A 26,393-nucleotide genomic window follows, 5' to 3' on the forward strand; every position below is an offset into this window, starting at 1 on the left:
GGTCAACAAGGTCGAGAGACTGTGGACGAACAGTCAGAGGCTGTGGACGGACAGCCAGAGAAGTAACTTAATTGGTTATTTCAGAGTATGAATGGGACGTGAGTAAGCGTGAAACGAGTTTTGGAGAAGGGAACTGCTGCGAACGAAGGAAGGTGACGTCAGAGAGTGTCGCGCTGTGATAGGCCGGTTGGTGTGAGTCGCGCTGTTATTGGAGGATTCGAGAACAAGAAGTAAATAGAGCGCGAGATTGAATTTGCTCATTATGAAGTGCCTTAGGGCTTTGCGAGAGTTGTGTAGAGGCGATAAGCATGTGGTTGTTCGTGGGGGAGAAGAAGCCCCTCCCGAGGATACCCCGGCACATTACATGGCACAGAATGTGGGGTTACATACTATAGTTTGGATCGAGAATTGGCACAAGATGACACAAGGCGAAGGGGAACTAGCTTTCCCGAGGTATGGCTCATTTAGACTAGCGGTGCTGTACCAACTGAAGACGGTGATGGGGTCCTTAAGACCCTTGCCAAGACCAGCACAGTTCGAAGCATTACATGCGTGGATTAGAGCAGCGCATGATAAGGAAAAGGGAAGAAGTCAGGAGAGGATGAGGAAGTCGATTAAGGCATTTCAGGATGCCAAGTGGGACGCAGCGGAGAAAAGATGGAGAGTGCAGACAATTGAGGAAGCGAAACTGTATCCCGTGATAATAGATTCAACAGGGATACGCCATGTGAAAGCACAGGAGAAGGCACAAGAGGAAGATAGTGGTTCCGATGATGGGGTATTGCAAAGATTGCTAGACGAGAGACCACCCCCTTATAATCCAGATGAAGCGGATGATAGGTGGGGTGAGAGGGGAGAAACTAGGAGGGTAACAATCCAGCCTGAGACCCGAGTGGAAGGGTTGGTTTCGTTTGAAACCGCGAGTTCACAGGGTCAGTCTGAGGCTAGTGGGAGGATTGAAAGAGAGATGAGGTTACCGGATGCCTTGAGGGTACCGGTCACCATTGGACCGATTGTGTCGATATACAGTCCGGAATCAGAGGAAAGAGAGAGGTCAGAACGAGTGGCAGAAAGAACGAGGAGAGAAAGCGGGGAAAGTGAGTTGGAAGGGGCAACTGCCCGACCTCCAAGCCCTGTACAATGGAGTACACCATTAGCAGCGGTATCAGACACATCTAGGGGCGAGGAAGACCAGAGATCGGAGAGGCCGAGGACTCTGATGGAGTCGAGATCAGATTTAAGGTCATGGGTACCGCCAAAGAAGCAAATGAGCTGGAATATGGGCAAAGCGGGGACAACTCCAGTTGCCTTTCAGAGCCCTTCTGCTCCCATAGAACCACCAGAAGAGAGGAGGGAGAAGGAGCCAGAATGTGAATATGATGAGGGACGTGGAGCAAGTTGTCAGGTGTTGAAAGGAGCCTTGAAGGCAGGGATGATAGACGTAGTAAGGCTTAAGGCGGAGGCAGATGAAATTATATATGGAAGTCTACCTCTTGAGAGGATAGTATCCTACAGTCCAGATGACCTGTTTTTCGTGGCGAAAGATGTGACGCGGAAAGCACGAATGGCACACGAGAAATTGAGGGGATTGGCGAAGGAATATGGTGTGGATCTGTCCAAGACTAGAGCGTTGCAAGGAAGCCATAGGATGCATTATACAGAGCGGGAGCTAGAGGAGAAGAAGGTTGTTGGACTGAGGTCACATACTAGAGAACTGGTCCTAGCCATGCGGCCATGGTTGACGCTTGATAAATGGGAAGAGAAATGGTCAAAGAAAAAGACCCCAAAGGGAGCGGACGGAGGAACTCCGGCAGAGGGGTTGCTATTAGCTAAGACCTTTCCCCTTAGGGAAGTGGCGAATGGAGGATATGTGCATGTACCATGGAGCAGGGGGGATTTGGCATCATTTACGAATGATTTTCCCAGGCTCAGGGAGAAGCCTGCAGAGTGGTACAAGCAAGTTGAGCGTTTTGTTAAGATTTCGAAGGTGTTGTGGATAGACCTGAACACCTTATTCGATATTGTGGTTCCAGGAGATCTGTGGAACGCATGTAAAATTGCTGTTGATTGGCCGGACTATGAGCCTGATAGGAACATGATTACAAATGGTCCGTCGCCCGTAGTGATGAGGCTGTACGATAAAGTAATTACCTGGTTGAAATCGAAGGTTTCACCCCAAGACATTGATTGGGTGAAGATAGATAGGACAGTGCAGGAGCCAAAGGAGACAGTACATGAATTTTATGAGAGACTTTTGAAGGCTTTTAAGCAGTACAGTGGCCTAGATGAGCTGGAAACGAAGGACATGGGACAGTTTGTGTCTAAGTTCGTGCTGGGTTTGAAGCCCGAAGTCAGTCTCATGATACAGCAGCATTTGATTTGTTGGCAGAATAAGCCTGTGGATGAGATCTTGCGGTACGCCAGGTACTGCACGGATGAGATTGAGTCGAAACACAAGAAGATGAAGGATAACCTATTGCTCATTCAGATGCAAGCTGCTCAGGGACCGCCGAATGGGGGTCCGGTGGTGCGGAGACAGGGAAACTATCAGACAGGGAATCAGAACGCGCAGGGTCAGGGAAGGCCGAGGCCCGTTGACCCTAGGACAGGCATAGATGTAGCGATTTTGAAGAAGACGACTGCTTGTCACCAGTGTCACCAGGTGGGACATTGGAGGCGCGAGTGTCCCTTGAACCCCTATAATCAGCTACAGATGGAGGGAGGAATGGGTCAGGTCCCTGGGGCAGAACAGGTACAGACGGTGACTGTACCGAGAATGATGCAAGGGGGGACCGGCGTCTCGCAGGTGCAGGTTCCCCAGCCACCCAGGATGCAGAACATACAGCAGGGAGCTCGGACTTATTTGCAGATGCCCATGTTCGAAGTGGGAGAGGAGAGGGATGCAGATTTGCTGGCGCAGCTAAGTTTAGGTCAGGATGATGATTGCATACTTAGGGCTATTCTAGAGGTAGATCAGAGAGGACCCTTTGTGGAAGCAGAACTCGATGGACACCCTACTACCTTTTTGGTAGATACGGGGGCTACCAGGTCAACTATAAGGTCAGCAGTAATTCCGGGAGTAGCCCTTTCGGGGGAATGCATACAAGTGGTTGGAGTGGCGAACAAGAGGCTAGTGAGCCCCTTAACGGAACCGATTCCAGTCAGGATAGGAAACTTTAGGGATCGACATCAGTTCGTGGTGTGCGATTCTAGTCCTGTTTGTTTGTTGGGAAGAGATTTGTTGTGTAAGCTCAATTGCACAATCTACTGTACCCCGAAAGGAGTAGAGGTACAGACAAGGGATGATGACGCGACCTTTAAGGTTGCAAATCAGCGGGTGTGCGTGGAAATGTACCCGGCTTTGACAGTGGAGGAGCTTCCACAGGATTTGAGGGAGTCTGTATCGACTGATGTGTGGGATCTAAGCGGAGAGGAGATCGGCTTAGTCAGGGGAGTGGAACCAGTGAGAATACAGGTTAAGCCGAACGCGGAATTCCCGAGAACACCCCAGTATAAACTGTCGCCTGAAACAATTGCAGGGATTAAACCTGTGATCGAGTCTATGATTAGGCAGGGAATTCTGGTGGAGATCATGGGTAGTCCATGTAATTCACCCATTATGGGATTGCAGAAACCAAGTGGGAAGTTCAGGATAGTGCAAGACCTGCGGAAAATAAACGACATGTTGTTCCATGTTGTCCAGTGGTACCGAATCCATCTGTGATACTGTTCCAGATCCCATGCGAAGCTGGATGGTTCACAGTGATTGACCTGTGTCAGGCATTCTTTTCGATTCCCCTACATGAAGAGAGTAGGTTTCTTTTTGCATTTAGGCTAGAGAATCGTATATTAACGTGGTGTCGTATCCCACAGGGGTATACGGAGAGCCCGTCAATTTTTAATCAGCTCTTAAAGAAGAATCTTGAAGGGCTTGTGTTGCCGAAAAACTCTGTTTTGGTGCAATACATTGACGACCTGCTTGTCGCGTCAGAGACAGAAGACGCTTGCAGGGTCGATACCATTGCGTTGTTGAATTTCCTGGGAGAGAACGGTCACAAGGTGTCTCCAAACAAGCTGCAATACTGTTTACCCGAGGTACAGTATTTGGGGCACAGAATTGAAAAGGGTAAAAGGAAGGTGTCTCCAGATCGCATTGATGCGATTCTGAGAATGCCAGTTCCCTCGACGCAGAGGGAAGTTAGAATGTTTTTGGGAATGGTGGGCTATTGCCGCCAGTGGATCCCAAACTTTTCCTTTGAAGCGAAGCCTTTACAGCGGCTGACGCGAAAGGATGTAAGTGATCCGGTACCATGGGACGACGACTGTTTGAAATCATTTCTGAGGCTGAGAGAAGCCTTATGTAGCGCTCCTGCGTTGGGAATGCCGGATTACAACAAGGCATTTGCATTGTTCTGCTGCGAAAGAGAAGGTTGCGCATTAGCAGTGTTAACCCAGAATCATGGAGGTGTCCGTAGACCAGTTGCCTATTTCTCAGCTACTTTAGATCCAGTAGCTTCTGCGTTGCCCGGATGTCTCAGATCCGTTGCAGCAACAGGTGTCAGCATCGAGAGATGTGAGAGCATTGTGATGGGTCATCCTCTTACTGTACATGTGCCGCACTCTGTTGAATTGTTGATGACTAGGATTAAAACACAGCACCTCACGAATAATAGGCTGACTCGTTATGAGCAAGTTATCCTTGCAGCCGATAATGTGACATTGAAGAGGTGTGCTGTTTTAAATCCTGCTACATTGTTACCTGTTCCAATTATAGATGAGAATGAAGATTGTGAGGACCATGATTGTCTCGACGTTACGGAACTATGCACCAAACCGAGGCCTGACATTGTCGATGAACCACTCCCAGTGTCAGATGAGATTTTCTTTGTGGACGGTTCATGTTTAAGAGACAGTGTCGGTCGATTGAGAGCAGCGTTTGCTGTATGCACCATCACGGGTGTGGTTGAAGCCGCTTGTTTAGAAGGAGTACACTCCACGCAGGTGGCTGAGCTCATTGCCTTGACTCGTGCCTGTTTGGCAGCCGACAAGATCCGTGTAACTATTTACACGGACAGCCAGTATGGGTTTGGTGTGGTTCATGACTTCGGACAGCTATGGTCCCAGAGAGGGTTTATGACGTCTTCAGGTTCTCCTATAAGAAATGGTGAACATGTACGGAAACTGTTAAAAGCATTGCAAGGTCCTGATGAAATTGCTGTTGTTAAATGTGCTGCACACACAAAGGGAAATGATTTTGTTTCGTTGGGAAATAACTATGCTGATGAAGTAGCCCGATTTTGTGCAGAACAGGGATGCAACTTCACTGAGATCCACATTGAGGAAACTGGGGAGGAAGTGGTGTATGGTCAGATGTTAGCAATGGCAGACTCATGGGAGGAACTGAAACAGCTTCAGGAAGGGGTCTCGGATCAGGAACGTGACAGCTGGATACGAGCTGGATGTGAGAAGGGAGATGTGGATATATGGGTTTCGAATGATGGACGAGCGGTGTTGCCGGAAAGTTTGTTGAATCCCATGGCGAGGTTGATACATGGTGCTGTACATCTGGGTAGGGATGCCATGATGAGAGTGTTTCGTCAGACTTGGTACAACCCGAAGTTTCGTGCAGTGGCTGAAACTGTGTGCCAGAGGTGTGTCACTTGTCAACAGATGAATGTGGGGAAAAGAACCGCTGTGACGTTGAGCCACATAGGGAGGTCAGGGGGACCTTTCAATAGGATGCAGTTGGATTTTGTCGAAATGCCGAAGTGTAATGGGTTGAGGTACATATTAGTGATAGTATGTGTCTTTTCCAGGTGGGTGGAGGCGTACCCTACACGCAGATGTGACACACTCACAGTAGCGAAACTATTATTGAGAGAGCTCATTCCAAGGTACGGGTTCCCGACGTCCTTTGAATCGGACAGAGGAACTCATTTCCACAGCGAAGTTATGAAGTTGCTTTGTGCTGCTTTGAATATAGACCAGAAGTTACACTGTAGCTATAGACCAGAAGCTTCAGGGATAGTGGAGCAGGTGAATGGAACTCTGAAGGCTCGGATGGAGAAAGTGTGTTCGTCTACGTCTCTGAAATGGCCTGACGCATTGCCTTTGGTCCTTATGAGCCTCCGAAGTGTGCCTGATAGAAGGACTGGGTTGTCACCCCATGAAATCCTCATGGGAAGAGCGATGCGTTTGCCTGCAATACCTGCTACTGCTCTGATAAATATCACTGATGATATGATCCTGGACTATTGTAAAGGCCTTGCTGACGTGGTCCGTTCTGTGTCTCAGCAGGTGCAGACAGCAACGGTTCCAGCTGCGAGTGACCGGTGCCACGACTTGGACCCAGGCGATTGGGTCCTAGTCCGAAAGCACGTGAGGAAGAGTTGTTTGGATGCTAGGTGGCGCGGCCCTTTCCAAGTGATTCTTGTCACGAACACAGCTGTCAAGTGTGGAGGTTTACCGAACTGGGTGCATGCTTCTCATACCCGTAGAGTTCCAGCACCCGTGGAAGATACAGCCCCTCTCGAGAACCAAGATCCCAGAGAGCCGACCGAGCCTCCTGAGAGGGCCAGTCAAGCTGTAAGGGTTGCTAAAGCGGCTGATGGTGCACTGAATCGGATTGGGGAAGAGCGTGAAAGAAGTACTGACCCAGAAACCGGCGAAGGAGCAAGAGGTGCAGTGGGTAGTACAGAATCAAGTTCTGCCGAAGAAGAGGAGGTCAGTGCACCGGGTACTGAAGAGAAGACCGGAGGTGCTACCGAAGCAGAAAGGGTTTGGCCCGCAAGACAGAACCGGGTAAACCTGAGGTTGGCTCCGGACACAGACCTTGCACCAGTTTCGGAGGAACCAGAAGAAGAATCAGGAGACGAGGAGAATCCTCAAGGTGGTGTGAGAAGGTCCAAGAGAACTCGAGTGCCAAGTCGGAAGTACGCTTCACCAGAGTGGGCATATCAAGTGACTGATGCCAGGGTTACCGAGCACGGGAAGGTTGAGGTCGATGACATTGGTCAACAGTGTCCCGCTCCAGAGGGTGGAAGTGTTGCTGAAGGTTCCGGGATTGGAGATCGAAGGAATTTTGACGATTCATATTCCGAGTCCGCCATTCCTGAGTGTCATTCGCGGTATGATCTTGGACAATTTGGAGTTCCCGACGTTCACGACTGTGCCAGACCCACAGGAACTGATCATTCTTAAGCTCGAAATATTGCAAGGAGTCTTGGAACTATTGGGACCAGCGCTTATGTTAGATTGATTTGAGAAGGTTGCAAGCAGAGAAGAAGATAACCTAGATCCGAGCGGAAGAAGAACAAAATTAGGGATTTTTCCGTTATAGAACGAAGAAAAGTTAGGGAGGTTTGCCTAAGTTCACGAAAGAGACATTAATGAGAAAGAGACTTACCCTTTCAGAGACTGTATTGGACACTGAGTATATTCCGAAGATGGCAGATCCTGCAAACCCACATCGTAGGGCTAAATTGATAATAGGCACATTGGTAGGAGTTGTGATAATCACCATATTTGCGGTAGTGATAAGTTCATACATGGTGGCTCACAGGCAAGAGGGGAAGGTTCAGGGAGCACCCACACCTATTACCCCAGGGCAGAGTGGTGTCAGTATTAGAGAACAGGAAATATCGAAGTTGAGGGATGATCGCAGACTCCACATGGATTTGTCGAGGGGTGATTTTAAGCTTAATGCTTATGCAAAGTTGCTGTATGAGTATGTTGATGCGATGGATGTGAAGGATTGCTATGTGTGCATGCAGTTGCCTGCTTCAGTGGATGAGGGTATCAAGTATCATCATCTCCCATTGACATATGGGATTTCTTGTAGTTTATTGCTCAGTTTATTTTATGACAGGAGACAGTTCGAGTATTTCTTTTCAAATTTTGACACGGTACTTCCTGAAGTTCCAGCAATCAAGCATTTGAACAAATATGATTCTAACAAGAAAGAGGACAGACTCCTGAAGTATTTTAGACCGACTATGAAGTTGGATACGGCGCATGCTCACAGGAATAACCTGACATGTGCGTTATCTGAGACAGAGAAGAAATTCATAGATCAGGTAGAGGACAGATACAAAAAGTTGACCCAGACACGACACACCGGAGATAGTCCAGTAGATTGGACAGACGAGGAGAGGGCTCACAGATCCAAGGGAAGTTATGGACCAATAGCGTTAGATGAGGTACAGAGAGGGAATTTGTGTATTGGACGGCCTCAATCCGATACGGATAAGGTCGCAGTAGGACATAGCACTTGTTCTCAGACCTTCACAGTGGAAGCTTCTGCTAAGAATTTTATGGTAGGTCCAGTAGAGGTAATTCCGACAGTATATTATGTATGTGGGAAGAATGCTTATGTCAGGCTACCTGCGAATTGGTATGGCATATGCTATTTGGCTATTATATTCCCGAAGATCTATCACACCGAGGACTTGGAGTTGTTAGAGATGAAGCGACAGTCTAGGAAACGTAGGGCTACGAACGCCGGTGCAGTGATTGGGGACATATACGGAGCAATGATACCTAGTATGGGTGTGGTGTTGAATGATGTGAAGATCAGGAGGTTGGCGACTGTGGTTGATGAGTTGTCTATGAACACGGCGAGATCTTTGTTGTTGGTGGCTGGAGAGATGTTGTTGATACGGAATATGGTCATGCAGAATCGCCTTGCTTTAGACGTGTTATTAGCCAAAGAAGGCGGAGTCTGTAAATTATTGAAGGTTCAGGAATGCTGCACATATATTCCAGACAACACGAAGGAGATAGGGAAGTACATAGACAACATCACGACTATTCACAAGGAGATTATGGATTTGACGGAGGAGAATGTGTGGGAGAAGATGGGACAAGGATTTGGAAGAGTGGGAACTTGGTTTGCGAATCTGGGAAGAGGATTTCTGGGATCAGTATTGAAGCCGATTATCATTGCTGTGGTTTGCGTGATTTGTTTGTGGGGATGCGTGAAAGCATGGAAGTGGTATCAAGGAGGCAAAGTTGAAAGAGCTCTTAAGGCAAACGAGAAAAGGATGGCGAAGCTCCAGGAACAGCAATATGAGAGTCTTAAGAGACTGGAGGGAGTTCGACATGGCAAGGTTATGACTAGCGCGGTCTAAGTCAGTTCTAAAGAAGAGAATTGTAATGGTGTGATGACGGATGTCATCAAAGGGGGGAACTGAAGTAGCGCTTAAAAGTTTTAAAATTGTAGGGGTGCGTTATATTCACTGTTAGTTGGCACCCGCATATAATCAAATGTGTGCTCAGGTATTTTATGTGCAATGTATTACGAATTGTATAACCTATATCGATTTTAATAGAAGTGTTAGCTAGGTACAAGCATCTTATGTATATATTGAAGCAATGCATAGAGCTTAGTCCTTTTTGAACAATGTGATGTTAAAACGTGTAGATTAGAATTCGTGTCTGTAGACTGTTTAGTTTGACCACACATGAAAGAAAGACGTAAATGTCAATACTGTGATTTAAACCTGCTTGTGTAACCGAAGTAGTGGCCAGAATTCGCATATATCGTTGAGGCGAAAGGCCTGGTATTTTCTTATGTTAGCCAAGGGCAATAGGCCAAAAAGGATTTATTCCAGTAGAGGTTTTAGGCTGTAGTAAATTGCAACTTAAAAGATGTGAAGAATGTCTGCTTTGCATGATCTCACCCCAGGTGCAAGGACAGTTGCTCGTTAGTAGAGAAGCTCTTTGTTCACAAATTGACTTATGTAGTAAAAGCCAGACATGGGAGTGTATTGGAATGTGCCAATCGTAACTCCTAGTGCGGATGGCGTCTGGGACTCAAGGCCAAGCGATGGACGATGGAACTGGACAGCGCTCTGTGGAAATTTACTGAAAGACGACCCCGCAGAAGAGGAGGCGCAAAGGGCATGTTCTGGGATTTGGGGTTCTGTATTAGGGACAGCGCCCCGAGGGTGGAGGCAGTTCAGAGCAGCCCAGAGCAGAGGAAGGCTAGGCGAAGGGATAGAGGGGGCAACTTAGACCAAGCTCTCTAAGTGAAGTCTTCTTATGAAGTTTCACTCTGACACCTTTTACTCGATGAGGGTCTCAAGGGATTGCTAAGTAGGGATGTCATCTAGTGCAGAGTAGGGACAGAGATGGTATGGTTCAGTGTCCCTAGTATCGACATTTGCTTGGTGGTGTTCTACCTCATGCTTTTAGAGATTGTACTTTTAGTTATTTTTAGCCGTATGCGGATTCTCCGTAGAGTAGCTTTTGTGTTAGTGCCTATGTACTTGTTGTGCCTCGTATTGAGGACTTTGTATCTGCAAATCTTCATGCTGATAATAAAAACCAGAGAGCCAAGAGATTAAGTCTCGAGTCCTTGATTATGGCAAATCGCGGACAGTAATTTTGATAACTGTGTTTTTCCCTCCACGCTATTGGGCAAGTAAAAAGTTCCATCTGACCAGAGTGGGTTCTAGTAGATAATTGCGGGATACTAAAATGGGCCGGAGCACTACTAAATTGAGAAAAATCCTAATTTTAAGACTTTCGGTATTCACAGAAGGCATTTAGGTGTCCTAAATTTAGGAGTCCTAACTATACTACTACTAAACTGAGAAAAATCCTAATTTTAAGACTTTCGGTATTCACAGAAGGCATTTAGGAGTCCTAAAGGTAGGACCCCTAACTTCTGTGAATACCGAAATGAGTAAGTGCCTTCTGTGAATACCAAAATGAGGAAGTGCCTTCTGTGAATACCAAAATGGTAGTAAGTTTAGGATTTTGTCTTAAGTTAGTTCTGTGAATCGGGCCCTATGTGTAATATGAACCCAAATATAGGCCTCATTTACAACAAAATGATGCAGCGTGACACTGCAAGCCATTCCACTGCTTCAATCTCTCTCATTTTAAAAGCACAGGGATGTGTATCATTTACAATATGATGCATCCCTATGCTTTCCCTTGCGCTGGCACACAATTGGCTGCCATGCAGCACACATAGAAAGAGGAATAAAATGAGGAGAAATAAAAGTTTTTCTCCTCATTGCGCCTCCTCTGGGGAGGTGAAGGATTCTGATGCATCCCCAGGTTTATGAAACATTGTAAATGTGGGAATGCGGCAAAATCCATGGGTTTTGCATGGGAGCACCCACAGCAACACCCATGGCACGCCACCTACAGGCAAAGTAATGAATGAAAAGGGGCCAAAGTTGCAGGGCCATGAAAAGCCAAGCAGGGTGGCTTTGCGTGGCCTTGGAAATATAAGGCAGCACACTGTGCTGCCGGTGCGTCAAAAAAGTGAATAGGCTCCTTAGTCCATACTAGTTTGATAAATATAATAAGAGCTGAAATAGTTCAGCATAAATTACTTTACATTGAGATTCGCACTAAAAACGGCACACAACGGTAATACCATTCATTAAACGCAGCTTGCCGCGCTGACACATTCGCTTGAGAATTTGACACCACGTACCTGCCTCTTTCACCACCCTGCACCGAAATAAATATGCACCTGTTAATTATTTTATACGGGTTCGTAAAGTGCTAATTGCAGAGCCATTAATCTGAGCGATGAGTTAGTGCTGTGTTCCGTGTCCCATTCTATCATTCTGAAAGCTCAGTTATTGCTTTTTCAGCCAGAAAAGGATAGGCACCAGCAGCAGAACCAGTGAATTAGAGATGGGTGCCTCTTTTGTGCAGTGCTCTCAAGTTTTCTTGTCCTATGCCTGTGGAGCATATCTAGTCCAGTTTTTCTGTTCAGTCTGCTATCCGAGTTGCCCCTCTCATAGATAACTTGCTTTTTGGGAGCCTGTTTCAAAAGAGATGGTCACGTCCATGAATGCAATGTTTATTTTTCTGCCCTACACTGCAGCTTTTTTCCAACACAGCATCTCTCTATGATTTCTGGTCTAAAATGCCCCTAATTTGAGTCTAGCTGTCCCTTTTGAAGACTAAACAGGCCCTCTTTTTGACAGACAATTTCTTGTTTAGGACTTAAACTATCAGATCAGAGCGATCTATATTTTGTCTTGCGCTCTGTGATCCAATCTCCCCCCTTCAGGCACACTGTACCACTTTCTGACAAGAACTGTTCTTCTGTGCTCTGTGCGATCTGAGTTGTTCCTGATTTGGCTATTGCTGTAGCTTCCAAACCCCTCTTTCCGATACACACTATCCTTGTTTCTGAGTTGCACTGTCAATTTCATATTTGAAAGATCCATTTAAAACATCACATGCTGTCTTTCTTTTCACATTTACTTTTTTTTAACTTAACTGTTACTTTGGCCTGGACCCTACTTGTTTGTGACCCCAAGTATCCCTCTTTCACATTTAAGCAGTTCCTAGTTTGGTGTAGTAATGTTGGTAGGCCTCAGCCTTGGGCCTCGGGTTGGCCAAGCCGAGCAGAAAAATTCACAACACACCAATACCTGTGTAACAGACCTTGAGAGGCCATGTTCCCCTTTGTTTATCCCTTTTTGCCCAACCTTTAGTATGCAGGCTGAATGACAACAAACAGATGTATCTAGTGACGCATTACATTCCTCCACAACTTTGGATCAGAACTGAGGACCAATGAGTCAAACAATTATTCATATTCATGGCCAGATTCTATCAAATATGGGCCAAGATTCACAAAGGTTTAGCGCCGGGGAAGCGTTACTTTTTTAATGCTAAACCGGTGCTAAACCTTATTGGTGATTAACAAACCAACGTAAGTTGGTAATTGCGTTGGTTTGTATGGAAAAGTAACGCAAATCAAAGCGAAACGCTGCTTTGCATTACCTTGCTTCAAGGGGGCGTTACATGGGTGGTACATGGGCGCTCCCATGCAACCAGCCATGCCAGATGACGCTAAACCCTATCTACTAACATCAGTAGACTGGGTTTAGAGCCAAAAAACAATGCAGCTAAAAAGCAGGCGTTTAAAAGGAGAAATGTTTTTATTTCTCTTTGATTTTCTGACTTTGCATGTGTGCTGCATGTACAGCACACATACAAAGTAGGAAAAGTTTTTTTTTACTTGACTAGCTATAGTATTTTGTAGAGGAACTGTACCCTTCCTGTACAAAGCCTATGGTAGACTCATGCACGCACCCAGGCATTATCATGCTAAGGTGGGTTCTTGGTGCACGGCAGCACAAAGCAGCACCAGCACTAGAGAGAGGGTAGAAAAGTGCCATATCTCTGTAAATATGGTTCTCTCCTGCTCTCTCCCTAATACGCAACACAGCACAGTCTCTTTGGGTGCCGGGCTGAGTTGCGTGGCACATTTGTGAATCTGGGCCCTAATCTCATAGCTTCTAAGATTGCGTGGTATGGCCGGAGACTGTGTCCTTGGCTAACCCTTGATGGTGGCATTTCCTCTTGGTCACACTGTAGAGTGGCTTCTTGGGATGTCATGACTACAATTCTGAAATTCCTCAGTAGCTGATGATTCAAACCTAAGCTCAGGCTCTGCATGGAGAAGTGTGGCTCAATGATTAGAGCGGCAGACCCTGATGCAGAAGTCTAGCCCGGGACCAGGGTTCAATTCCCCGCCTCGGTGGGTCTTGGGCTCAAAATTCCACGGACCTGATAATTCTCGCCTTGGTGCCATTCCAATCATGGAGTCCCACTCTGCAACTCTGGGCAATAGCTTGCTTAATCTCCACAACAGCCCCCACAACGCTAAGGATTCCTAGCCTCCACCTTGGGAGTGCCCAGGAGTGGATGCCTCACAGGGAAAGCCAGGATGGGTTCCACAGCGGTATTCGTACAAGCGCCTTGAGACCCTTGCGGGTGAGTAGTGCGCTATACAAGTATCAATTTACATAGTCCATGCCTGCTTCCTCCTGTATTTTGCTCAGGAGTCACATTCAATGTTTGTAAAAGAGGCCTGCCGCTTCTTAAATACTGATACATCTTAGGTTATTATTTCTTGGCCTATAATTTTGCTGTTGACACAGTCCCCTTGATAGCAGTAAAGGTCCATGCACCACTCTCAAAAGGTGATCTGAATTTCCACTTGTAGATGTCTTGAAGTGCTATTTTCTGCACTTCAGTTCATTTTCACTTACAGTAGAACCTGGCGAGTGGACATAAGGGATTTGTTAAGGTCGCCAGGTTTGGTATAATTCACCCACAGTAGTTCACCATGCCCAGAAAGCTGCAAATTTCTGAGAGGTTCTGAGGTACTGGAGCATTCCATGTGACACCAGCTTTCTATTGGTCATCACTGATGCCCTTGTTGCTGGAAAACATAGCCAATGATTTAATCTTTTTTCTCAAAAGCTCACATTTTGAACAAAGTAGCATGGTAAACCCAGCCTGACAGCCACTGCAATATTACCCGAAGTCTCTTGGGATGCTTGGGGATGGTTTTGTAAATATCATTATGCTGTCACTGATATCCATAATGACTTCAAGACTGAAAAGGGTTTTTCGATAACATTCCGAACTACTTCAGTGGCTGAAGAGATGGTGAAGTTGACTAGTTTGATTCGTCATTGTCCCATTTATGTAGTCTTTATGAGGCAATGCAATTCAGGATCAGAATGTCTGTTGATTTTGGATAGTGACATCTCCATCTTTTTGTCATAGCTGTTCAACAGTTCATGGGATCTTGCCAGCACTAGCATTGTATCTAAAGTCAGCATAGGTTCTTGAAGAATTAGTCGTTGGTGTATTGGCAAATGGCAGCCTTGAGTAACAAGACCTCTCACCTCCCAGACAGAGTCATCAGTAGTGCATGTGCTCACCATTTTTCAAAGCAGTGAATTGACTCTCTTTCTTTTTGTCTTACTTGTCATAGTTTAAACCACTCAAAGTCTGGGTTGAACTGTGGTTTGAAGTATGCATGAAGGGATGTTATTGCTCTTTCATATTCATCATAATTCCCTCAATTTGGGAGGTTCTGATACAGTTGGATGACTTAATAGTCAGCAACATGCAGGAATAATTATTGTTGTACTGTCTCTGATTACACAGAAGACATTATTTATTCAGTCTATTTTCCCAGATTTGTTATTTTAGGGCAGCAGATCCTGTGTCAGGGTGCTTGCTTAAAGGTAGCAAGGGGCAGATTGAAGATGTTATGTGTTGTAAAGCTGCTCCAGGGTTGGCTGGTCTTTCCTTGGGGTACTGCTGTTCTCTCCCTTGCGGGACACCTGGGGGTAGGACAACAGGGAGGTGCTCCCTGGGTGAAGCGTAGGTGTACCCAAGCATTAACCTTTGGATTTTGGCACATTCCCAGAATTACCAACACTTGGTAACCCTGGGAATGCATCCAAATGATACGATTTCTATGTGTGCTGCATTCTGGATTGTTTTTGTGCAGGAATGTGCCCTTTCCTGCACAAAAACAGACCTGCTTACAATGCAGGCACCCTTGCATCATGCAGTAAGGGTGCCTGCATTGACGCTAGTCAGCACAATGTGCGCCAGCGCTGGAAATGACAGGAGTACGCCATATATTGTTAAGTACAGCGCATCCCTGCCCTTTCCCTATCACGAAGCGCAGGAAGGTGACTTGCTGCACTGTGCTGCGTGATTTCTTTATAAATATGCCCCAACATTTTTTTGCAACAGTCTGCAGGTTGTGCAACAGGCGATGTATTATGAGGTAGCAAATCCATTTATGTGGGGAAAACACTGCCGAAGCAGAATCACATAATTCCAATGGCTGGGCATATATTTCACATGGCACATATCAGTTTGGCTTTCAGTTTTCCTGGCCCTTTCACACTGCACTTTTTGAGACCTTCACTTGTCAAGACCTGTCCTTAATACCTCAAGACTGGTCATGACGCCTCTCATGAAATAGAAATTTACTTTCTAGACATTTCTACATTGGACCGGAAAAGACCTGCTGCAGCATCATTAACCGAGCCAGCTTAGAGAACATGCCTGTTCGTGTCTCCTTCCGGCATCAACGAGCTTGTGGAGTGTTCTGTGCAGCTTAATCAGACCACAAGCCAAAGTCTGAAGGGTTTCTGACAAAGCTTAGTCCCAGATGGATGCAAGAGGTGGCAAGTACCAGCTACAAAGATCTTGTACCATATGAATATTGTCAGTATGCAGTGCCCTAAGAGACAATAAGGCTGAACCAGAGAAAATAAGATGGGAGTGGGGATGGAAGGGGAACAACAATAACCTCAAGCTTTGATGGGCAAAGCAGCTCCTCACAGGGGCAATGGTCTGCTCACAGATAAAGGGACTGCACACAGGGGCAGAGTGCTTGTCACAAGTCAACATGCTACTTTCTAGGACCGTAGTCACTCCTCAAGTGCAAAGGGCCCTCACAATGTGATAGCTAATGCTTCTTAGAGATGGAGAGCCAACTCAAACAGAAAGAGGCTCCTAAAGGAAACCATAAACTCCTCAGTAGAGAACTATAAGTCCTTACAGGCTGCGCTTCACTTTGTGAGGTGGATCTGCACAGGCCATTAGCTGAGATAGACCTGTAAGTGCTAAGGTTGGGGTTTAACTCCTTCTGCCACATGGACTAGTATTGGTCTCACAGGTACTAGAGCCTCCTCAAAGTAACAGAAACGGGAACCCTGAAGGGGATCCTTACAGTTATAGAGGGGCTTCTGGCTAGGACATGGGGTTCTGTGACGGGCTTGAAAACCTCCTCAGCAAAACAGGCACAGGCTCCCCTAAGGGGCTAGCTGTAGTATATAAGGCCAGGTACTGTCAAATAAAGAGCCCCTGCGCTTCTTTCATTTGAAAGCTGGAGTAACAGCACTTCTCAGCAGGGTTGCAATAAATTAAATGGGAAGGTACCAGCACCTCTCAGTAGCAAGTATGTACTCTCAAATGATAAGCAGGCACACATGCATATCAAGCCTTGGGGACAAGGGACAGTTATGGAAAAACTTATGGAATCCTCATAGTTATCAAGAAGCTTTTCACAAATGGAGGATGTTTTGCGACTAGCATAGAGGGGTCCTTGGAGGAGAAGTCCCAGGCTCCATAAACGGAACAAAGACCCCTCACAGGTAGGAGACCTCGAAGGATCAGGGTACTCCAGACATAAGGGGCTTCTCAAACAATTGGCTCAGCAGAGGATTTGGTGGTGTCCCTTGCAGGAATATGTGGAGAGGATCACAAAGGGACAAACGTGGGCACTAGAGAAAGACTGTAAGGGCTCCTTACTGGAACAGACTGGGCACCTTCCTAACAATACAGAATGACTTGCGAAAACTCCTTACACGTATAGACAGAGCAACAATGAAAGCTAATGGGAAGCGAGAGGGAATGTGTGGTTATGTTAAAATGCTCAAAACAAAAGCTCTGGAGGTTCAGAAGAAACCTATCGGTGTCTGAAGGGTGGAGAGATCCTTAGGACAAGAATGAAGGGATACGTCCTCCCTACAATGTTACAATGCTTCCTATTTAAATGGAGAGACCAAATGAGTAAGGTCAACAATAGCAGAGCTAGAAACTTGGGTTGATCAACCATGGTAACTGGTATGAAGATCATTGTCTTTAAGGTATTTAACCCATTTGCCACAGTAGGTTTTTTTTTTCTTCAACATTGGATAAGTCCTGTGGGGCAGATCCACAAAAATCAGACCAGTCCAGTGGGGCAGATTCACAACATCCTGGTGTAGATGAATGTTGACCCTGGCTTTTTCTGCAGGGTAATTTCCAAACTTTTTGCCTTCACCCTCCTGTTTTCTGAACCCATTGTGTTGGCTTTTAGGCCTCTGCAAACTTTACCATGGTAAACTAGTGCTGACATGCTTGAGCTCTCTCTTCTAAACATGGTAAATTTGGCTTACACCAAAGTGCCACATTTAATTTACTTGTAAGTCCCTAGAAAGGTGGTACTACATGTACCCAGGCCCTGCAAATTACATACTAGTGGGCCTGCAGCACTCACTGGGCCACCCACATAAGTAGCCTTTTTAAACATGTCTCAGGCCTGCCACAATAGGTTTTGTGTGCAGTTCTAAACTGCCATTTCAACCTGGAAAAATAAAACTTTTGCTAGACCTAAACCTTCCTTTGTAGTACTTACAAATCACCCCTAGGGTGGGCCATAAAAAGCCCATAAGTCAGGGTGCATTGTATTTAAAAATTTATACCTGTAATTTTAAGTTTTACATGTCCTGGTAGGAAAAAACTCTCAAATTCATTATTCACTATTGCAAGGACTAGCTCTCCTTTAGGATGAAATTTGGTTACCTTGTTCCATGTAATGAGCAATATCATTTGTTTGGGAGCAGGTGGGAAACCCGTTTCTGGGAAATCGTAATTTGAAACCCTCTTTAATGGCAAAGTTGGATGTTAAGTCACAACTCTGGAAATGCCACTTTTAGACAGTTGGCATTTTCTTGCCCTAACCATTTTATGCCCGTATCCTGGATCACATGACTAGGTGTAGCTGGCAGTTTGCCTTTGCCATAGACACAGCACATTCCTCCCCTTCCCTTTTGATGCAGGGCAATGCAACAAGGGGACTTGCTGTGCTGCCCCGTGCCCATAGCCCATAAATCTGGGCCTAGGTGTTTGCAGGATGGATTATTTCTGACTTGATGGGGGACGGAGATGTCACCTACCCCACTTGCACATCACAAATGTGCTGCCTCAGCAAACTCACAAAAAGTTTCTCACTAGTACATTTGTTTCCCCAAACAAGCTGGGGACAGGGCAAGGAGGACGAAAATTCCAAACACCTCTGGGAGTGGAACCCTTTTGAACCTTCAGCTCATTGAAAGCTGCCACTGGGTATAAAAATGTGATCCTCAGATTCAACCCGTCAGTACACACCTGCACTCCATGGCATTCAGCCTGAACTTGTGAATTTGTCCCGGTCTGGCATGACCCGATAACCACAGTTGACACTTTGTGACTTTACCCACTATTTTCAACAAAATCTTTAACATTTTATATCCGCAGTTCTTCTGATTGGATGTTTGTTGTTTTGGTCTCATATAATTTATTCAGTTTTACTCTATTTTTTTAAATTGGTTTGAGTTTTTTTGTGTGGTGTGTTTTCACTTTATTACTGTTTGAAATACTACATAGAAATTGTCATTTCAGATGTTGTAGTGATGTTGTCAATGATGTCATAGAACAAATCATGAGTGATGCAATATGTTAGGTAATTAGCAGTGCATGACAAGAGTGCGAGATATAGTTACTTTAAGGCCCTTGTGTACTTATAGTCTGGTTAGAGTTTTCATAGGAAGATAATTTTTTGTTTTGCTAGTAACATTTTGTGCTCTATGATGAATCATCACAAACTTTCCAAAAAAGGTTCATCCACCTGTGCTCCTTCCTGAAATGTTTTGTGGTGGGAAGGGGGACAAGAAATAGGCGGGCCGAAAACGCTTTTCCCCCAATTCAATTTCCATAAAACTAAGGTTCAAAATTATGGATATCTGTTGATGCAGTACCTCCATTGGATGGCAGATCAAAAGATAAGGTATGATTCGCTGCCTCATCATCTACAGGAATTATAGGCAGCCATTTTATAAAGGAGGACTTGGTCCTGTGTCGTCTAAAGTAACACAAAAAAGAAACATGTAGATATGCAGAGTAGGGATACCATGACACCCGAGGCGTTGATGGTGGGGGTTCCAGTAGGTGTGCCCTTAAGCCAAAATGAAAACAAAATGTTTTTCTTTGGTGTGGTGGTACTACAGCAGTATAGTGGTACAATTAGAATTTATTTTTTTAAACTGTCAGGATTCCCTTTTTCCATAAAATGTTCCCAAGGTGGGTCAGGAGAAAGACGTCAGCACATTTTCTTTTTTTATAGATTGAAGGGGAGGGGATGTATGTGGGACCCTCTCCCTGAAATGGTAGATACTCCGGGGCCCCAATCTCCCCAGGGGTTAGCGCATGCTGGATGGATTTACAGGACCCAATCCTTGGGACCCTGAAGCAAAAATGGGGGTGCTTTCTCACACTCACTGCATGGCAATGTGCTACCACCACTCTCTGTGACCAGGAGCAGGGCGGACACCATAGCTGCACACACGAGAAGAAAGCTGCCAGCTCTTGTGCAAGCAAGGTATAGTGCTGGTAGATGGGAAATCAGCTCGGTAGTGTTGGAGTGGGTTACCTTTACAGCCATTCAAGTAAAAACAAAAACAAAAAGAGGAAGATCGTGGGTGCGTCAGGTGAGACAGGGTCACCCACAACCTGAAAATAAGAAAAAGAGTTCTAGCCTTTCTGTCTCTGTAAAGAAAGTGTTGAGGCTACTTATTAAATATTCACTTATTATTGAAATATGTTAGTTCTTATGGTGTCCCAAGGAGGGTCATGGCACTACCGATGAATAATTTAAGCATTGTGGGAGACTGCAGGGACCACAGCAGCCCACCCAAGAATGTTTAAAAAACATACACAGTAAGTCTTCTGGGTCATTGAATGCATGACCCCAGGAGAGTTTTACTTCATTTTCTAAACACTACAAGCTGGATCCCTATGCTCTTCAGGTGGAGTGAAAGGACCTCGTATGGTTCGTTTTATGGCTACCTTATGTGCCCTTAAGAATATTAAAAGAAGACTCACACACATTTATTTCTGTTTAGATTAAAAGTGCTTTCTTTAAAATGTAGAAGAAGGCGTCCTGCGGAGCAGAGGTGTCTGGGTGGTTGGAGGAAGGAGAACCGACTGTTCAGTTAGGTGGTGTCTAAGTTGTGTAGTGCCTTGAATGTATGTATGAGGAGTTCGAAATTAGCATGTTTGTGTATCTGGAGCCAGTGGAGCTCCCTAAGGAGTGGTTTGCTTTGAGTTCTGTGTAGGAGGCTGAAGTTAGGTTCGGCTGCTGAGTTCTGGATGGTTTGTGTGATTTTCTAGTAAGGTGCTTGGTGAATGTGGCGCAGATAGTATTCCTGTAGTCCAACTTGCTGGTGTCTGAGGCATGAGAGGCAGTTTTTCTAGTGATTTGAAGAATTGAAGATCTTCCCTTAGCATCTTCAAGGTATGGAAGCAGGTCATCTCATGTGCAGTTTGCTGTTGATTATTCTGATGTGCCTGGTGTGAGTGCTGTGTGTGAGTAAGGGTAAGCATTTGGCCGGCAGACAGTTGGACTCCCATAGTGAGGTGTTCTTGCCTAAAATAACTAGTTCTGTCTCCTTGGTGGTGAGCTTGAGACATCCAAATTTAAGACAGACAGCATCATTAAGTGGGCAGGTTCCTACTGCACCGTCGGCGCTAAGTGTGCACACTGTATGTAGAGCCCGCTCTCTTCAGGCACCCAAGCCCCCTTGAGTGGGCAGGCCTCTACTACACACATATTGTGATCTCTGTGCCACTGTTCATGGAGGGCCCACACCCTCCAGACACTCAAGCCCTATTATTTGAGTGAGCGACTATTACGCAGAGGCTGTACTCTCCATACAACTCTTCATGGAGATTTCACTCCCTTCACATACTCAAGCCTCCTTACGTAGCCAAGAGACTACTACGTAGAGTTAGGTATGTGAGTAATAATTTACTTTACATTAAAAAACCTAGGGGCATATTATCAAGCACGGCGTTAAAATTATCGCCACTTTAGCTGCAGAAAACTGCCGCTAAAGCGGTGATAATGGGTTTGATAATATGCCGCAGATAATTCCAATAGAAGCCCATGTTGACACCAGAACATGGGCTTCTATGGGAATTCTCAAGGGCATATTATCAAGCCCATTATCGCCGCTTTAGCGGCAGTTTTCTGCCGCTAAAGCGGCGATAATTTTAACGCCGTTTCTTGTTAATATGCCCCCTAGAAAGTCACTGAAAAATAGAATAGTAAAAGGGATGTTATAATTAGGGATGGTAATAATTTATTACTTTACGTTTAAAAAACTAAGTTTCAAGCCGCATTATAGTTAGGTGAAAATGTCAGTTAAAAATAAAATTTTAAACTAATAAACACCAACATCTGTCATTTATATTTTACTCACCTAACTGTAACATGTGCTCTTGCCATGCACTGTTTATGACCTAAGATATTACATCACCCATGACATGTTCAATGACATCGACTGATGTCATCACTGATAACATCTCAATGACATAATTGATAACATCACTGATAAATCATCCAATAAATGTGAAAATTGCATTATGCTTCTGGCATTGAAAGGAATTTAGTGAGCTACATCTGGAGGAATTTTTTTATAGTCTCTATACTGCTAACAAGTGTAAGTTCAATGAGGGAGAACTGCATTAAAATTAGGAATGTCTGAAATTTGTATAATCTCCTTTTGACTAATTATGCTAAATTTCAGAAAAATTACCAGACGTTCTGCGAAACACGTCTAGCATTTTGAGCTACTTTTTATAGTTCGAAGTGCATCCTCGCATCCTTTATTTACCCAAGGAAAACTTCTTGGTAAAAAAAAATCGCAAAAAACACAAGTGAGACGAACATGAGCTGCTTAACTTCTGTCTATTTACATTTTTTGGTGCTCCTGCAAATTGATTTTCCTACCTGAGTGACAGCAGGTAATGCATAAGGGCTACTGGATGGGATAGTCATAATTACTACATGGAACAACAAGGTGTTTGCACTATATACCAAAGATGTAAGCATCTGGAAGCCGGAAGTTGCAGTGCATCTAGAGTTTGCATGTTTACATGTCAAAAGTTTTATATACACAAGGACAGCTGGAGTTTACACCGTTTAGCACAACAATATTTAATAAACTGACTGGTTGAGCTGTGCAGCTTATCAAGGGTAAGCAGATGGTCTAGGATTAGCCATTGGTTAGTGAAGGATGTCAGCACACAAGCCGGAAACGTAAATGTATGGAAATTAACTCACATCAAGGGTAGACAGAGACAAAGATGGTAAAGATGTGTGTTTACACACGAGCAGCTAGCAGTGTGGGAATGCCGGACACTATGTCAAAGCTTTAATGAGGCTGATATGATGTTAAATATTCAATGGAAATTAATTGGATTGGATAACTTTAGGTCAGATGTACAAAGTATAGTTGTGGTCACAAACACTCCAATTTGGATTTCACAATTCCAAAACACTTTATATTATGTATAAATACAATCTTATGAGACAGAAAATGGATTCTGAATTGATACAGCTGTGGTGCCCGCAAGGGGCTTGTCATAGGTGTCTTTTCCGAATACAGAATATGTATCCATTGTTTGCAACCAAAATCGGTTTGTTGGGTAGGAATAAGGGGGGTGGGCGGGGGCAGTAAACCATGGCCTACTCTCAAAGAAACTATTAAGCAGTTTAAAACGTTTTCAAATGACGCCCTGTTTTTATTATGGAAAATGGGCTGCATTATACAAAAAAAACAATTAAAATGGGATCAAAGCCATGGTGGACTACTGACCCCAGCAAGCCACCATCCCTGTAACGGGCACCAATCACACTGAGCCTCAATTTGGAATCTACCTCATGAATATTGATTAGGTAGGTCAGATTGCGAACCACTAACATTCAAAATGTTGTTAATCAACCTTTTAGTACATATATCAGTATGCAAAATTCAACCCTGGGTGGAAAAATACTGGTCGTAATTTGTCACCAGTATGTTTTTCGTAAGTCTGGCTGTATGTTTGAGGCCTCGGGACGAAACCCCTCTCATTTGCATGCGTGCAGCACACAAATGCCCATTACACAGATGTAGGAGGGATGTGCGAGGTCAATCTCACCTTAAAACCTTGCTGGTCACTGCCTCAATTCTGAGTAATGAAACCTTCAAGAGTCCATGATTTCATGAATTCTGACATCCCAACACCTTTTTAATTTGTCATGGATTAACCAGTGCAATGTGGTATTAGATTTTGACTAAAACTGGTAACTATTGGAATGATTTTATTGAGTTGACACACTTAATATATTTTACATGAGCCAACAAACTTACCAAAGAATTTTGCACCCTATGCTTCTCACAGCTTTCTGAACAGACCAGTTGGCCAGCCAGACTATAGCCCTTAGAGTTGTTTTAACTGTGGCTCCAACTAGGTAGCACTACTTTAGAACTTAATATATTTTACATGAGCCAACAAACTTACCAAAGAATTGTGCACCCTATGCTTCCCACAGCCTTCTGAACAGACCAGTTGGCCAGCCAGCCTATAGCCCTCAGAGTTGTTTTAACAGTGGCTCCAACTAGGTAGCACTACTTTAGGATGATAAGAATCCTCAGATTGTGAAAATAATCCGTTTTATAGTGAAATTTAGACGTCTAAGGTAAGGGTGTTTTTGCACGAGAAAACTTGAAGTAATATTTCCAATACCTGCTGCGGGTATTTCTTCACATAGCAATTGGAAGGCTTCCTCAAACAGTTACTGGGTGAATTGTTGAACATGAATTATTGCTCACACAGCAACCAGTAGTTTTATTCAAAACAGTCAATTGTGAAAGCTTTACCTACACACTTAGGAGCCGATTACGAGTCTGGCGATCCATCGACCACCAGACTCGTGGGGGCACGGCGGTTTCCAGACCGCACTATTATGCGTCAACATTCCCTGGCGGTGTTGCAGCGGTGTAGAAGCATACATATGCTTGGTGTGCCTGCCACAGTCCCAACAAGCATGTTAGGAGTTTCCTCTCTACCAGGGGTTTCATGGCGGTTCCTCCTCCATGAAAACCCTGGCAGAGAGGAAACAAAGGGGTGTCTCTGCGATCTGTGTATGCACACATGGGGAGCACAACATCTGCCCCCCTGTGTGCATGCACACCAGCTCCTGCATGGCATGGACGTTTCAGGACATGCCATGCAGGGGCTGTTTTTGGTGTTCCCATTGCGGTTCCTGCTTTTAGAGGCACCGCTGTGGAAACACCCAGATTAAACCAGACAGACAGGAGGAAACACCTAATCTGGCTGGCAGTCTGACCACGGCTTTGGCTGTGTGAGGGTGGGACGGACCCGGTGCCACACCACCAAAGTCGTAATCAGGCCCTTGGTTGAAAAACGCTGTACAAGTGCACATGTAGCATACTTCCTGTCACTTGTAAAGCGCACTAATGCCTTTTGGCCAAGCTGGCGCTATATAAAACCACAAAAACAAATATAATAAATATATGCCCACAAAGTTTCTGGCATTATTGTAACTTATCTTTACTCATATTGAATTTGCCCAGACTTATACCAGGGATATAGTTACACATGTTCACTAGTAACAGATTGAATTTGTCTACTCAGATATTGGAGCCGATTTGCTAACCTTTCCCGGTGGTATTGTTGTACATGATGAATTTTAGGAGATTTGCTCACACTGGGGTAACATGGAGCAACTTGTAACACAGATAGGTGGGGCATTGCTGCACGTTTACTTGCAGTCAGTTTCCGCACACAGTAGCTTGCACATGGTTTCTAATAGAACATTTGTTAAGCAGATCTGAAGATTGTACATGATTTTCTTAGGGGGTCACTTGTAGCATATTTTGTGGAGGAGGACCAACAGTGCACGATTTTCCCTTCTGGTGTCGAGAGAGTAATTTACACACACACAAGTCTTGTGATTCTGAGTAAAAAGTGACGAGCAAGGTGCCTGCTGTTTCTACCGCCTCACTTATCTTGCAGTCAGGAAGCCAAGCTGATTTCCATTGCATGACTCAAGACTCCCCTGCGGTAAAGGCAGTGAAACAAGTCAACATTTATTGTAACACATAAACCAATATAAATATGAAAATTGGGAACGTATACATTAAAAATGAAACGTCGAAGAAAAAGAAAAATAGGCAGTAGCTCTGGGCAGATGGTGTGTTTCTTTGCCATAATTAGCACTTTATTCTTGAGGTGACAAAAGCTAGCAAATTAGGCGGGCTCACAGAAGATTGAGCACGTGAAAAAAGGAGTGTTGGGGGGCCACTAACACTTTCTGCCCCTTTCAAGAATCCCACCTCTGCTAAGGCCAAGTTAAAAAGCAGTTTGTTCATAGTTTGCAAAGAAACCGTACCACATATAAATTATTTACGTTTGCATAAAGGCGAAGCATCAGGAAACAAATATAATGGAACATCTATACATTTTGAACTTCGTTCTAGCTTACAAACCAAATCAAAACACTCAACATCAGTTTAGTACTAATTAGGTCCTGGCTGCAAATATCTTACCCTAAAATGTCAGTCAGTCATCAATAACTTTATTCGGCTGTTCACAATAAAAGTACACACAATAAATAATACGACATTTCTTAATTCATAATGCAAGCATACAAACAAGAATCATAATAAAAGAATGTTGTACCCAGTGTTATTGGAGAAATCAAAAAGTCCTAGAGTGATACAATGAAATTAAATAAATGTTCCTACTTACCAAGGAATTACAAATTTTGGTCGCAAAACAAGTGATTTGTAGGACCATAAGACCATATTTATAACTTCTACTGCCTTCAGAGCAAAATAAAACAGTAGCAGAAACAGTTGGCATGCTGAATTATATAATGTACAAAATAACATGAAATGCCTAGTACTTTGAGCAGAAATGTTGTCAGGGCATTAAACCAG

Source organism: Triturus cristatus, chromosome 3_1, assembly GCF_964204655.1.
Source record: "Triturus cristatus chromosome 3_1, aTriCri1.1, whole genome shotgun sequence".
Lineage (NCBI taxonomy): Eukaryota > Metazoa > Chordata > Amphibia > Caudata > Salamandridae > Triturus > Triturus cristatus.